Source organism: Vicugna pacos, chromosome 4 (assembly GCF_048564905.1).
Source record: "Vicugna pacos chromosome 4, VicPac4, whole genome shotgun sequence".
NCBI classification, from domain to species: domain Eukaryota; kingdom Metazoa; phylum Chordata; class Mammalia; order Artiodactyla; family Camelidae; genus Vicugna; species Vicugna pacos.
In genome coordinates this window covers 71,711,595-71,724,023 of record NC_132990.1, presented here as the reverse complement: position 1 = coordinate 71,724,023, position 12,429 = coordinate 71,711,595, and the positions used below count along the sequence as shown (strand labels likewise).

General features: G+C 44.1%; 1 protein-coding gene across 3 annotated transcripts in view; it reads right to left on the bottom strand.

Moving 5' to 3' along the window:
- The window catches only part of MVB12B (multivesicular body subunit 12B), a 234,488-nt gene that overhangs the window by 199,774 nt on the left and 22,285 nt on the right, over positions 1 to 12,429 (bottom strand). The window lies entirely within an intron of this gene.

Below are 12,429 nucleotides of genomic sequence, written 5' to 3'. Positions count from 1 at the left end.
GTGGGGTTGCCTTGGTGACACTGTGATAAGGTCATGTTTCAGAGCCCAGTCCCAATACTCTCAGGTTCCCTAGCTCAGTTCTAGTTTCTGGGCTGAGAAGATGTCTCTTCCCCAGGTGACAGGCATCAATCCAAGAATAGAACACTCCCTTAGAACAGCTCAATGACCAGAGCAGCCAAGAGCCAACACGTGCACACAGAGAAACTTGCACACAGACACAAGGTGGGGTTAACCTAAGGGAGTGGTTCAGGACTGACCCCTGGGTGCTGTTAAAAGCTTTTAAATGCATCTGCATGTCCAAGTGTATGTGCATGTGAACATGTGTGTGCACAGTGTATATGCAGTTGTGAGTGTATCCACACTTATCCATGTATGAATGTATGGTCATAGATAAGACCATAAGCATTCGTGTTCGTGAATGAATGTCAAGGTGAGGGTGCACATCTGCACGTGAATATATGTGTGTGCAGTTTTTTAAAGAATGAACAATTAGTATCTGCTAATTTATACCTCCCCTCCTTTCCCGTTTGAAGCCATAAGTTTGCTGTCTATGTCTGTGAGTCTGTTTCTGCCTTGTAAATAAGTCCATTTGTATTATTTGTAGATTTCACATGTAAATGATATCATATGATATTTGTCTTTCTCTGTCTGACTTATTTCACTTAGTATGATAATCTCTAGGTCCATCCATGTTTCTGTAAATGACTTTATTTCATTCTTTTTTATGGCTGAGTAGTATCCTATTGTGTGTGTATAACTATATATACCTCATTTCCTTTATCCAGTCATCTGTCAGTGGACATTTAGGTTGCTTCCATGTCTTGGCTGTTGTAAATAGTGCTGCTATGAACATTGGGGTGCATGTATCTTTAGGAATTAGAGTTTTCGTCTTTTCTGGATATATGCCCAGGAGTAGGACTGCTGGATCATATGGCAGATACTAATTGCTATATATAAACCAGATAAACAACAAGGTCCTACTGTATAGCACAGGGAATTATATTCAATTATCTTGTAATAAACTATAATGGAAAATAATCTAAAAAAGAATATATATACATGTATATGTGTGTGTGTGTGTATATATATATATATAACTGAATCACTTTGCTATACATCAGAAACTAACACAACATTGTAAATCAACTATACTTCAATTTAAAAAAACATGGTACACAGTGAAAAAAATAAAGGGAAAAAATGAACCATGAAAAAAAAAAAAAGAATGAACAGAAGGCAGCCAGCTGACCATTCTAGGGGACAAACATAATCTATCTCAGGGAAGAAGGCTCTTTGTTTTGAAAAGTACACTGTTGGCCCCCTTGGGTGTTGTTAAGTAGTCTGGCAAGGCCTGGAAGGCAAGGGATGCAACCAACAGAGCTGAATTTCTCAGCAGAATTCCTGGGGATGGCCTGGGAGGCAGGGATAAGGGGCACAGAGACAAGACAATAGTAGGTGGGAGGAAAAACTGGCCAGCAGGAAGACGACCCCAACAGGGAACAACGCAAGGATTCCATGGAAGGTCATGGCCAGTGCAAAAGCCCCTATAGTGAGGTATAGCTGACATTTTTCTAGGAATGGTGATGTCTGCTACTGAGTTTTAATTTGCTTCCTGCTGTGTGCTCTGTCCCCACTGCCCCAAACCTTCATCAAAATCCGCTCACACAATAACCTATGTTGGGACTGTTTGGGAGAGAATAACAGGACAGAAGTGGGTGTGAACAGCCAAAGCTGGAGGTCAGAGCCGCAGGTAGGGGCAGGGAGTAACGGTGAAGGCAGCTACAGTGCATATGGACTTGGGAGAGGCTGCTGGACACCCGTGGAAATACTGGGGGAGATCTTCCATAGCAGGTCAGATGGGAGCTTAAACTACCTGATTTTAATGGAAAGTAAGGGGTAATCTTTGAGTGTCTGGGCTAAACTGAGCCTGCAAGGACACTGTGACCATGTGAATATGTTTATATCTGTGTCATCTGGGCTGGATGTATCTAACATGAGACTTTGTGTCAACCTTACACCATCAATTACTCCTCTCTCATTTACCCAAATCTCTCCAGTGCAAGTGGATCTTACTGTCTCTCTAAAACATTTCATCTGCATTAAAGGCATTAGTTACTCCCTTTCCCTGGGTATCTGATCTGAGCTCAGAGTTGTGTTCACAACTGTCTACCTAATATCTCTTTGACATCCCCAAAGCACCCCAGATTCAACATGTGTCCAACGGAATTCACTATACTCTCCTAATGACCTAGTCCTTGGCCAGAACTCTCAGCAGATGGCTCCACTGTCCACTCAAATAGATAACGTACGAAGCTAGGTGTCATCCCTGGTCCCTGTCTTTCTGACTCTCCCGTTATCCAAGCCACCGCAAGTCCTGTCAATGTGACCTAATCGTGTTTTCTATCCATCATCTTCTCCCCATCCCTGATGCCACCAATCCCGTCCAATAAACCTTTGTTTCTGCCTGCACGGCTGCAATATTCTCCTAACTGGTCTCCCTGCACCTGCTCCGGACCTCCTCCAATCAGACTGCCACTCTGCACCAGAGTGAAATAGCAATTTAAAAAATTATATCCAAGTATCACATGCTGTGGTTAACAACGATGGATCTCCACCCTCTATTTACCCCAATCCCCTAGCCCTCATCCCAGGGGCAACTTCCAGCTCCTTTAGCTTCTATTTATGGTATCCCTGATACTTTCCAATAATATGCCTCCTTTTCTGTTTCTTATGTATCTTAGACATTATGAACTGAACTCCTGCTGTGATAGGTGAGGGTTTAGCTCACAGAAAACACCGTTGAAACGCTGTTCATTGTGGACTCAAGTAGTATATTATTCTAATATGCATTTTCTTTTTTGAATACCATCCCCACTCCCTGGAATTTCCACTTGCCCTTCCCCCAGTGCTGTCCACTGTGACTATATTTTCATCGTTCCCAGCCTCTCCATCCAGTTCTGTGTTTTGCCACCTTCTCCCTATCCAGGAGACTCCGTCTCCAACGTGGACTGTCTCTCCTTAGATCTGCCATATTGCTTCTCTTCTGGAAATTTCTCCACTGTCTTTCTGAATTGGCTCAATAATTGTTAGACACTCTGTATTCCTTTTCCTTGATTTATTCTGTTATTTCACTGAATCACATTCTCAAGTAGTTTCCTTTAAAAAGGGTGTTTGGAGGTAAATTTTCTGATGTGCTCTTTCTTTCAACTTCCCGCTGATCAACAGTTTGCCTGGGCCTATAAATTCAAGTCGAAAATCATTTCCCTCCAAATTTTGACAAAATTGAAAATACTGCATTTAATGTTGCCAGGAGAAATTTGATGCCATCCTGGTACTCACTCCTTTCCAGGAGACATATATTTTTCTTCCTTGAAGCTTTTAATAGCTTCTATTTGTGGTGCTCTGACATCTCTGGACAATGTGGCTATATGTGGACCTTGATGTATTTGTTGTCAAGTATTCAGTGGGCCTGTCTATTCTGGAAACTCATGTCCTTCAGTTGTGGGAAAATTTCTTGTATTATTTCTTTGTTAATTCTTCCTCCCACCCCTTTTTTGTGAATTAATTTTTTCTGGAACTACCATTAGTCAGTATTGAAACTCTTAAACAAATCCTTTCTTATTTTCTTCTCATATTGTCTGCCTCTTTATGTTCTGGGAGTTTTCCTTGAATCTATCTTTTAATTCTATTGAATTTTTCATTTGAGCACCTTCATGTTTAATTTCTCACAGTCCTTACCATTTGACTGCTCTGTGTCCCCTGAGTGTAGGAGTAGGGTTGGAAGGTATCAAAGCCGGTGGCTTCTTCTGCCAGCTTTCAATTAATCCCCTTGTTTTCAGCTTCATGTGTCCCTCCCACCTTCCTCTGCTCATGGCATCTCTGAGATCAAGCCTCTTCCAGGAGCTGTGGGACCAAATTCCTTTGCAAGGAGAGCCCTTTGGACTGCACTGAAGCTGCAGCTCCCTCTGAGAGTTCCATCAGCACCTCTCTCTCATCTACTTTTTGGCTTCCAGAAATTCAGTGAAAGGTTTGGCCCATAATCTCTCTTCCATCACTGTAAGTGCATATCCTTTCTTTCTTTCTGCTCTTTTTGGTGGTGTCTTAGGAGAAAGAGGAAATAAATACATGTGATCAGTCATCTTTAACCCAAGATCCAGGGTGTTCTGTGTGAACGCAAAACAGATCAGACCACCACTTTTCTAGCCTCCGTCCCATCCCAACTTTTGTCTAAATTGCCTTTGTGGACTTGCCCCCGCTCCTTGGCAGGCCTGCTGAGCTCTGCATAGCTCTCCCCAACGTATCTCTTCAGCCTTGTCTTGCTTCTCTTCACTCGCTCTCCTCTTCCTTGGCCTATTCCTCCCTCTTCTCTTAACTCTTTATTGAAGTATACACAGAGAAAAATGCGCTTAAGCATACAGCTCAAAGAATTGTAACAGACTGAAAACACACATGTAACCAGAACCTAGAGCATGAAACAGAAAATCACAAACTCCAGAAGCTGACTTCATGTCCTTTTCCAGCCACTTCACCAAGGCTAACCATCCCCCTGACTTCTAACGCCATGGGTCAGTTTTGCCTGTCTTGGGACTTCATATAGATGCAATTATCTAGTATCCATGCTTTTGTTCTGTCTGCTTTCACCCATAAATATATCTGTGAGGTTCACCCACGCTGAATGTAGCAGTAATTTACTTCTTTGCTTTTTTTATATAGTATCCCAATGTATAAATATACCACAATTTATCTGTTTTTGACAAATGTATCTATCCTGCTCTTTACAGGCACTGAGGCAGTTTTGAGCCTTTGACTCTTAATGCGGAGTGCACTGATGAACATCTCAGTACCTGTCTTTGGTAGACGTTTAGTGTGGTATCCATCCAGGGGTGGGACAGCTGGGTCATTGGTGCATATGTATTCAGTTTTATTGGATAATGACAAACGCTTTGCCAAAGTACCAACCCATATTCCGACCTGCAGTGCGTGAGAGTTCCTGTTCTCCACATCCTCTTTAATACTTGACATTTTGTCTTCTTAATTTTAGCCATTCTGGTGGGTGGTAGTGGTACCTTGTAATTTTAGTTTGAGTTTTCCCTTATGACAAATGAAGTCTAGCACTGGCCTTTTGAATATCTTCTTCTTCAACAAGTCTGTTAAAGTCTTTTACTCCTTAAAAAAAAAAACTGGATCGCCTGTTTTTGTTTTCTTTTTTTCTTATTGCTCTGTAGGCATTAAAAAAATAAATCTGGAATCCAAGCTCTGTTAAACATGTGAATTGTGAATGTCTTCTCCCACTCCTTTAGTTAGCTTGGCCCTCTCTTGCTGGTATCTTTTTTGAGCAGAATTTCTTGGTTTTAGTATGTTCAATTTGTAATTTTTTGGTCTTATTTAGTTAGCCTTTTTGTGTCCCGTTTAAGACATATTTGCCTATTCCAAGGTTTTCCTCTAAAAGCTGCATAGTTTTAACTTTCACATTTAGCTCTGCAAATAGTCTAGAATTGATTTTTGTGTATAATATGAGGTAGAAGTCAAGATATACTTTTCTCATATGGCTATCCAGTTGGCCCAGCACCATTTATTAAAAAGACCATCCCTTTCCCGTTGAACTACAGTGTCATCTTTGTCATAAATATGGTAAACGTGTATGTGTGGGTCTGTTTCCATATTCTCTCCTCTGTTCCACTGGTCAATTTGTTTATCCTTGTGCCAATACCACACGGCCTTAACTCCTATAGCTTTATTAAAAGTCTTGGCATCCAGTTGTGCTTCTCTTCTTCAAGTTACCTTGACTATTCTTGGGCACCGGCCTTCTTTAGATGCATGTTTGCCATGGCCCTTCCAACCACCGGGCCTTTGCACATGTCCCTCCTGCTCAAATACCCTTCCTTCCTCTCATCACCAGGTGAGAGGTGTAGCTCTTATTCTACAGATCAAATCTCAGTTGTCACTAGGTCAGATGCTCTGGGGAAGCCCTTGTAATACCACCAACCTCTAATTTGTAACACTGAACACAATTCAATTTCACATTTACTCTTGTGGTCATTTGATCAATGCTTATTCCTTCTCTAGTTTGCTGAGCTCCACAAGGAAAGGGACCATGTCAGCTTCTTTCATCCGTACCGTCCCAGGACTTAGCACAACTAGTTGCTGAATTAAAATTTTTTTATAAATGAAGGAGAGAGTCCCTTATTTATGGCAGTCTGAGTGTGTATTTGTGTTCATGTATGCCTTTATGGGTATGAGTACAAGCAAAACTTTTCAGTATGTTGGGGGGGTAACAACAAAGAGGCCAACTTCAATGCAACGATCAGGGGAGATGGACCCCCTCCTTCCCTCTCCAGCCCTCCCCACCCCTCTCTCTCCCCTCCTCCTCCCTTCCCTCCCCCACGCTCCACTGTCCGGCACTCCCAGAAGCCTCCTCGCCTCTCTGAGTGGCTGGAGGAAGACGCTGGTCTCCAGCTGCCTCCGCTCGGCTGCCCTTGTGCAGTTGTCTGCCAGTTGTGCACGCCGATTACTATGAATGCCACCATCTGGTACGCCACGTGGACATCATAATCTTTTCTTAATTACATTAGCAGCGCAATCAGTTACTGCATTACAAGGCCGGCGATGAGCTTTTAAATCTTGGTGGAAATCATAAATAATTGCACTAAGTACCAGGCGCCAGATGTGTGTGCCAACTTTGGTTGCACTAGATAAATAGTAACCTTACAAGAGTGTTAGACAGCAGGCGGTCTGGCCGGCCACCAGGCCACACCACACCTGGGGCCCCAAAGCAGGGAGGTCCCCACCGACCATGCACCCAAAGAGAGGCAGGACAAGGACTCAGAGGAGCCCTCCGAGTCTGTGGGTGCCAGGGAGGGAGAGGCATTCTCAGAGCCAGAGCCAGAGAGGGCGCAGGAGGAATGTGGAGAAAGACAAAGGGAAAATGAGGTGGGTGGACAGGAGGAGAGAGAGAAGGAACAGGAGAAGAGGTAGGAGAGGAGGACAAGGAGAGGACGGTCCAGAGCGAACAGGGGCCAGAGACAGAACAGGAGAGAGATACCAGGATGGAGACACAGAGAGACACACAGAGAGACCCAGAGAAAGGGACAGAGCAGAGAAAGAGAGAGTGTGAGTAAAAAGTCCTGGATGAGGACAGGAGGCTGAGAGAACAAAGGGAAGCGCGAGTCAGCTGACGTTCACTCTCGGCTGGCAACTGGGAGGAATCAGCTCAGCCCCGAAGGGCAGCAGACACAGGTCTGAGGGTGGATGGGGTTGTGGCCAGGCCTGAGGGGGCTCCCATTTAGCTTCCAGACTAAAACTGACATCTCTGTCCTCCCGTGTTGCTTACGGATGCTGACAGGGCTCCAGATGCTCAGGGCTCCAGGAAGGAAGCGCTCCACCTTTCTTCTCTCCCTCTTCTTGAAAACATCCCAAGTCTGAGAGGGAGGTGTGGGGGGGGGGGCGGTTCTCAGAAGAGCCAAAGGAAGCAGCTCTGGGTCGTGCAGTTTAAGTAGAGCTGCTTTAAGTAGAGAGGAGGCCTGGGACTGTGGACGTCTCTCTGAGGGGGTAACTTTTAAGTTGAGACATGTTTGAAAAGTCACAGCCAGATGAAGAGCAGGTGAAAGAAGGGGAGAGTGTTCCAGGAGAGGGAACAGCATGTGCAAAGGCCCAGAGGCAGAAAGGAGCATGTTTAACAATCAAAGAGGGAGAGAGAAAGAGAAAGAGAGAGCATGTGAGAGCAGATACACCTCAAGCAAAGAAAACACCAAAGAAAGGCAGAGAACTTTAGATAAAATGATGGTTGAAAGATGTGTTTCTACTCACTCGTGAAATCTTACCTAAACAGACTTTAATGGAATTTAAAGAGGTATAAATCCACAGGATGAAGACAACAGGAGAGGAGACAAAAGCAGACAAGTGTTAATAACTACATTTTGGAAGCTAGAAAGAAGATGGACGATGGTAATTGACTTGCAGAGCAGGACAAGCTGAAATTGGAGCCTGCAGGAAGTGGGATCAATTAGGGGCAAACCAGTTAGCCCCATGGGCCTGGGAAAGGCTCAGCGATGGGAGGCTGGGTGCTTCCAGAGAGGGCTGGGAGAGAGTAACACGAGAGGGCAGGTGAAAACCTCGTTCAGCCAGAGGACCAACCACACCTCTCACCACAAATGAAGATAAGAAGTTTACCCTCTTAGAAGTTTATGGAGAAGGCTCTGGAATCGGGGCATCAGGTAAGCAAAGAGTGAGGCCCAGACTAAAACTGACATCTCTGTCCTCCCGTGTTGCTTACGGATGCTGACAACTAGGCTTAGGGCTGTCCCCAGGCCTCCTTCTCCCTCCAGCTCAGGCAACTAGAAATTCTTTTTTTCTAGGGCAAGAGCCTGGCACAGGGAATAGGTCTGCAGAGACTATCACAGGCCCTCCAGTGAAATAGCCAGTGTCTGCCTGAGCACCCATGGGTACGCCCCACCCAGCTCTTCATGCAACACTTTGAAATATGAATGACAGACAATTCACCAGATATTTAAGATTTGGGAAAATAGAAAAAGGCAACTAAGAGAAAGACAGAATGCAAGTGGCAGGAAAACATTTTAATAAATACCTATAAATAACATTCTCTGAAAGATAAGAGAAGGCATTGTGATATAAAATAAGATTAGAATGCTATGTACGTATTTTTTTTAAGGGGATGTTGAAAGAACATGGAAAGGTGGGAAGATAAAGTTAAGATAACTCAGAAATTATAATAAAAAGGTAATGTCTTTCAAATAGAAAACAAAATATGAGAAAATTAAAGGATCAATGCAGGAGATCCTACATATAACTAATCAGAGATCAAGAAAGAGAGAAGAAATAAAATCAATTCAGGAAGTCCAGAACGATGCTAATAGGTGTTCCAGGAAAAGAGAAGAGATACAGGACAGAGAACATTACCAAAGAAATAATATAAGAAAATTTCCCAGAATTGAAGAACCTGAATTTCCAGATTGAAAGGGAACACTCCAGTCCAATGAAAGAGACACACAATGAGGCATATTATTATAAAATTTTAGATCACCAAAAATAAAGAGATCCAAAGAACTTCCAGAAAGGAAGAACGCTGCATACAAAGAACTGGGAACCAGAATGGTATTGAACTTCCCAATAAGCAACTCTGGAAGCTAGAAGACATGGAGCAAAGACTTACAAATTACAACAGAAAATAATTTTCAACCAAGAATTCTACATCTCACCTAGTTATCAATTAACTGTCAAAGAGGGATAAATACATTTTCAGACATGCAAGATAAAAAAATCAGCTTCTCTGCATTTCCTTTTAGGATGCTACTAGAAGACACGCTGCAGCTAAATGAGAGAGAAAACCAAGAAATGAGATCCAATAGAAAAGCAATGGGAAAACCTGGAATGATGGGAAGGAACTGTATCAGAACAATCACCCTGGATTATGGCAGGAACACGGAAGGCTGTGTCTAGTGAGGGGGAAAAAAAGTCAGGCTACCTGATGTGACCGTAGTGGGAGGGGTTTTTTGTTTGGTTTTTCGTTTTTTATATTCATTGGCAAGTTTGAGGCTGAAGTGGTGAAGAATCGTAGAAAACAAGGCAAATGCAGAAAAGAAAGCAATTATTAAGGCCAGGAAAACACAAATTGTACAAGAAAAGAATGTATCAATGGTACTACATGGCTCCACCGTGGCCAATATCTACATAGTCCTGATTATATGCATATTTAATATTGAGTTATCAAAAACTGTGATGGAAGGATGGGAAGGGGGGGAGTATGTGGTACTATGTAAGAGAACTGCATCATCATTCTTTGCAGAAGGTCAATAGGTCTTTCTTTACCAATGTGGAACTAGCAGTGCGTACAGTTGCCCAAGTGCTACTTTACAATCAGCCAACCAGAGCTAAGAGGCGGGCCGCCTGCCCCCCCTCAGGTTCACACGCAGGACTAAATTCGCTTTTACTCAATCAGCACTCTCCTGTGCTATCTGCAAGCAATAAACTCTGCAGAGTGTGGTCTGCTCCATGCCATCTGCCCCTTCCTGCATTTATTTTAGAGGCAGCGGTGAATGCAGACATGGAACGTTGGAATCCCAGGTCTGTCACTTTTTAGCTATGTGACTTCGGGCAAATTGCTTAGTCTTTCTGAGCCTCGGTTTCCTCATCTGTAAAATGAGGACAAAAATACGCTGTAACTCATGTGGTTGCTGTGAGGATGTACGTGGTTAATATATGTATAAAGCACCTAAATTCCTGTCTATTGTGGGACTTAAAGATGTACATAGGACAAACTGCTGGGAAGTTTGGAAGAGAAAAAATGTATTCAATGATGTATCCATTTACCTCACCTGTTCTAAATGAGATTGTTTTTGCCTTCGCATTAAAAAAAAATTCAGACTGACCTGAAGATCGGTTTGAATCCCATCTTTGCCACTTACTAGCTGTGGGAAAATTCTTCCCTCCTCTGAGTCCCACTTTATGGGATGATGATGTAAACAGACTCCATCTCGTCAGGGTTGCTGTGGGGATTCAGTGATGTGGATGGTAGAGCTTTGGGCTTGGTGCTTGGTACACAGTTAGTGTTCAGAGAAGCCCGTCCCCCCACTCCTCGTGTTTCCTTCCACAAGGAGCGGGCTCCATTGGTGTGACACCCCCAGCCTCTCTGCCCACCGGCTCAGCTCTCCCTGTGGAAGGGAGTGACTTGCTTGGCAGGTGAGTTTGGAGTGAGGAACTGGGCATGTGCAGTTCCTCCCTCCATTCTGCAGAGCCAGCTGTCCACAGGAAGCACCCACTCTGGCTGTCCCCTCCAGGCCATCAATGTGAGGGGCGGGCTTGATCCTCAGGGAGAAGAAGGCTCCGCTCTGGGCAGGGAGGTCTGCTCCTTCGGGGGAGAGTTACTCTCCGATACACTGGGCCTAGCACCTAGCGGACAAGAAGTGGAATTTGGGGAGCAAATTAATATTCAAGGACTGAGGCTTTTGTTGTTTCCAGTGGCAACTGCTGCTTTTACACAAGGTGCAGGCCTCAGCCAAGGTGTGCTGTGTCGGGACCTTTGGGCCTCAGGGTAACGGCTGCTGCAGCTCGACCTGGGGTACACAGTGCCTGCCTCGCCGTGGACCACGAGGCCACTCCCAGCAGACGCCAGCAGACGGTGGGGCCTCAGTGGACAGGCAGAGCAGGGGAGATGCTTTGATTACAGAGGGAAAAAGTGTCTTTATCCATATGGAAACTGTATTCGTTTCTTATTGCTGTTCTAAGACATTAACACAAACTTGAGTGTCTCAAGACAAGAAAAATCTATTGTCTCACAGTTCTGGAGGTCAGAAGTCCAAAGTGGGTTTCACTGGGCCACAACTCAGTTTATTTACCAGGTGCTAGGAGGGCTGTGCCTCCTCCAGAGGATCCAGGAAGAATTTGTTTCCTTGCCTTTTCCAGCTTCTAGAAGCCCTCTGTACCCCTTGGCTCCTGGGCCCTTCTCCATCTTCAAAACCAGCAGCATAGCATCTTCCAGTCTCTCCCTCTGTTTCTGCTGTTAAATCAGTTTTTCTTCACCCTGAACTTCCTTCTTGTAAGAACCCTTCGGTTTGCATTTAGGGCCCACTGGGATAATCCAGTCTTATCTCCCCATCTCAAGATCCTTCACTTCATACATCTGCAGTGTCCCTTTTACCATATAACATAACATAGTCACGGGTTCTGGGGACTAAGACACGGGCATCTTGGGAGGGCATTTTTCAGCCAACCACGCAGACCTTTTAGAAAGTAAGGGGAAGGACAACTACTTTTTGTTTTTACTGTTTTTTAAATAAAATTTATCCTGCACCCAAATTCCATGCATACTACACCTTTGCATTGTCAGTGCGATGCTCAGACAGACCGTACAGGCCGGCTGCCAAGCCCCAGGCCCTTTTATGTTGTCTTACGGTATATTCACAGCCAAGGGAAGCTGTGCATTAGTGTGGCTTCCATTTAGGTATGAAGTTGGCTCTGAAATAATCATGGCCTTGAATTTTACAGATCTGAACTGAGGATTTACTCCCATAAGGAGAGCGTATTTTAACATATGAATAAAAAAGGAAGGGGAACCTGTTATAAAGAGAGGTGTTATCTTCTTAAGTTCATAGAGAAATAATAAAATTATTGCAAACCTACGGAAGGAGTTAAAGAAGTCTGTTCTTGGAGGACTCTGTCTCTAAGAATTAAATTGTCCAGAAAATCGAGGTATACAGAGGAAAGTACCCCTCAGAGGAGCTATCAGATGAGGAGCAGTGGGAGAAAGGAAATAATTAAGAACAGCCCTCTGCGCTGGAGGAAGAGAAAGACTAAGACCTTGGGACCAGCCTGGATGGATATGAGGTGGTAAATGTGATCTTGAAGGCAGAATAGACGGAAATGAAAGGGAAAGGTAGACACAGCATTAGAGGAGGGGCCACGTCTCAGCTGTTA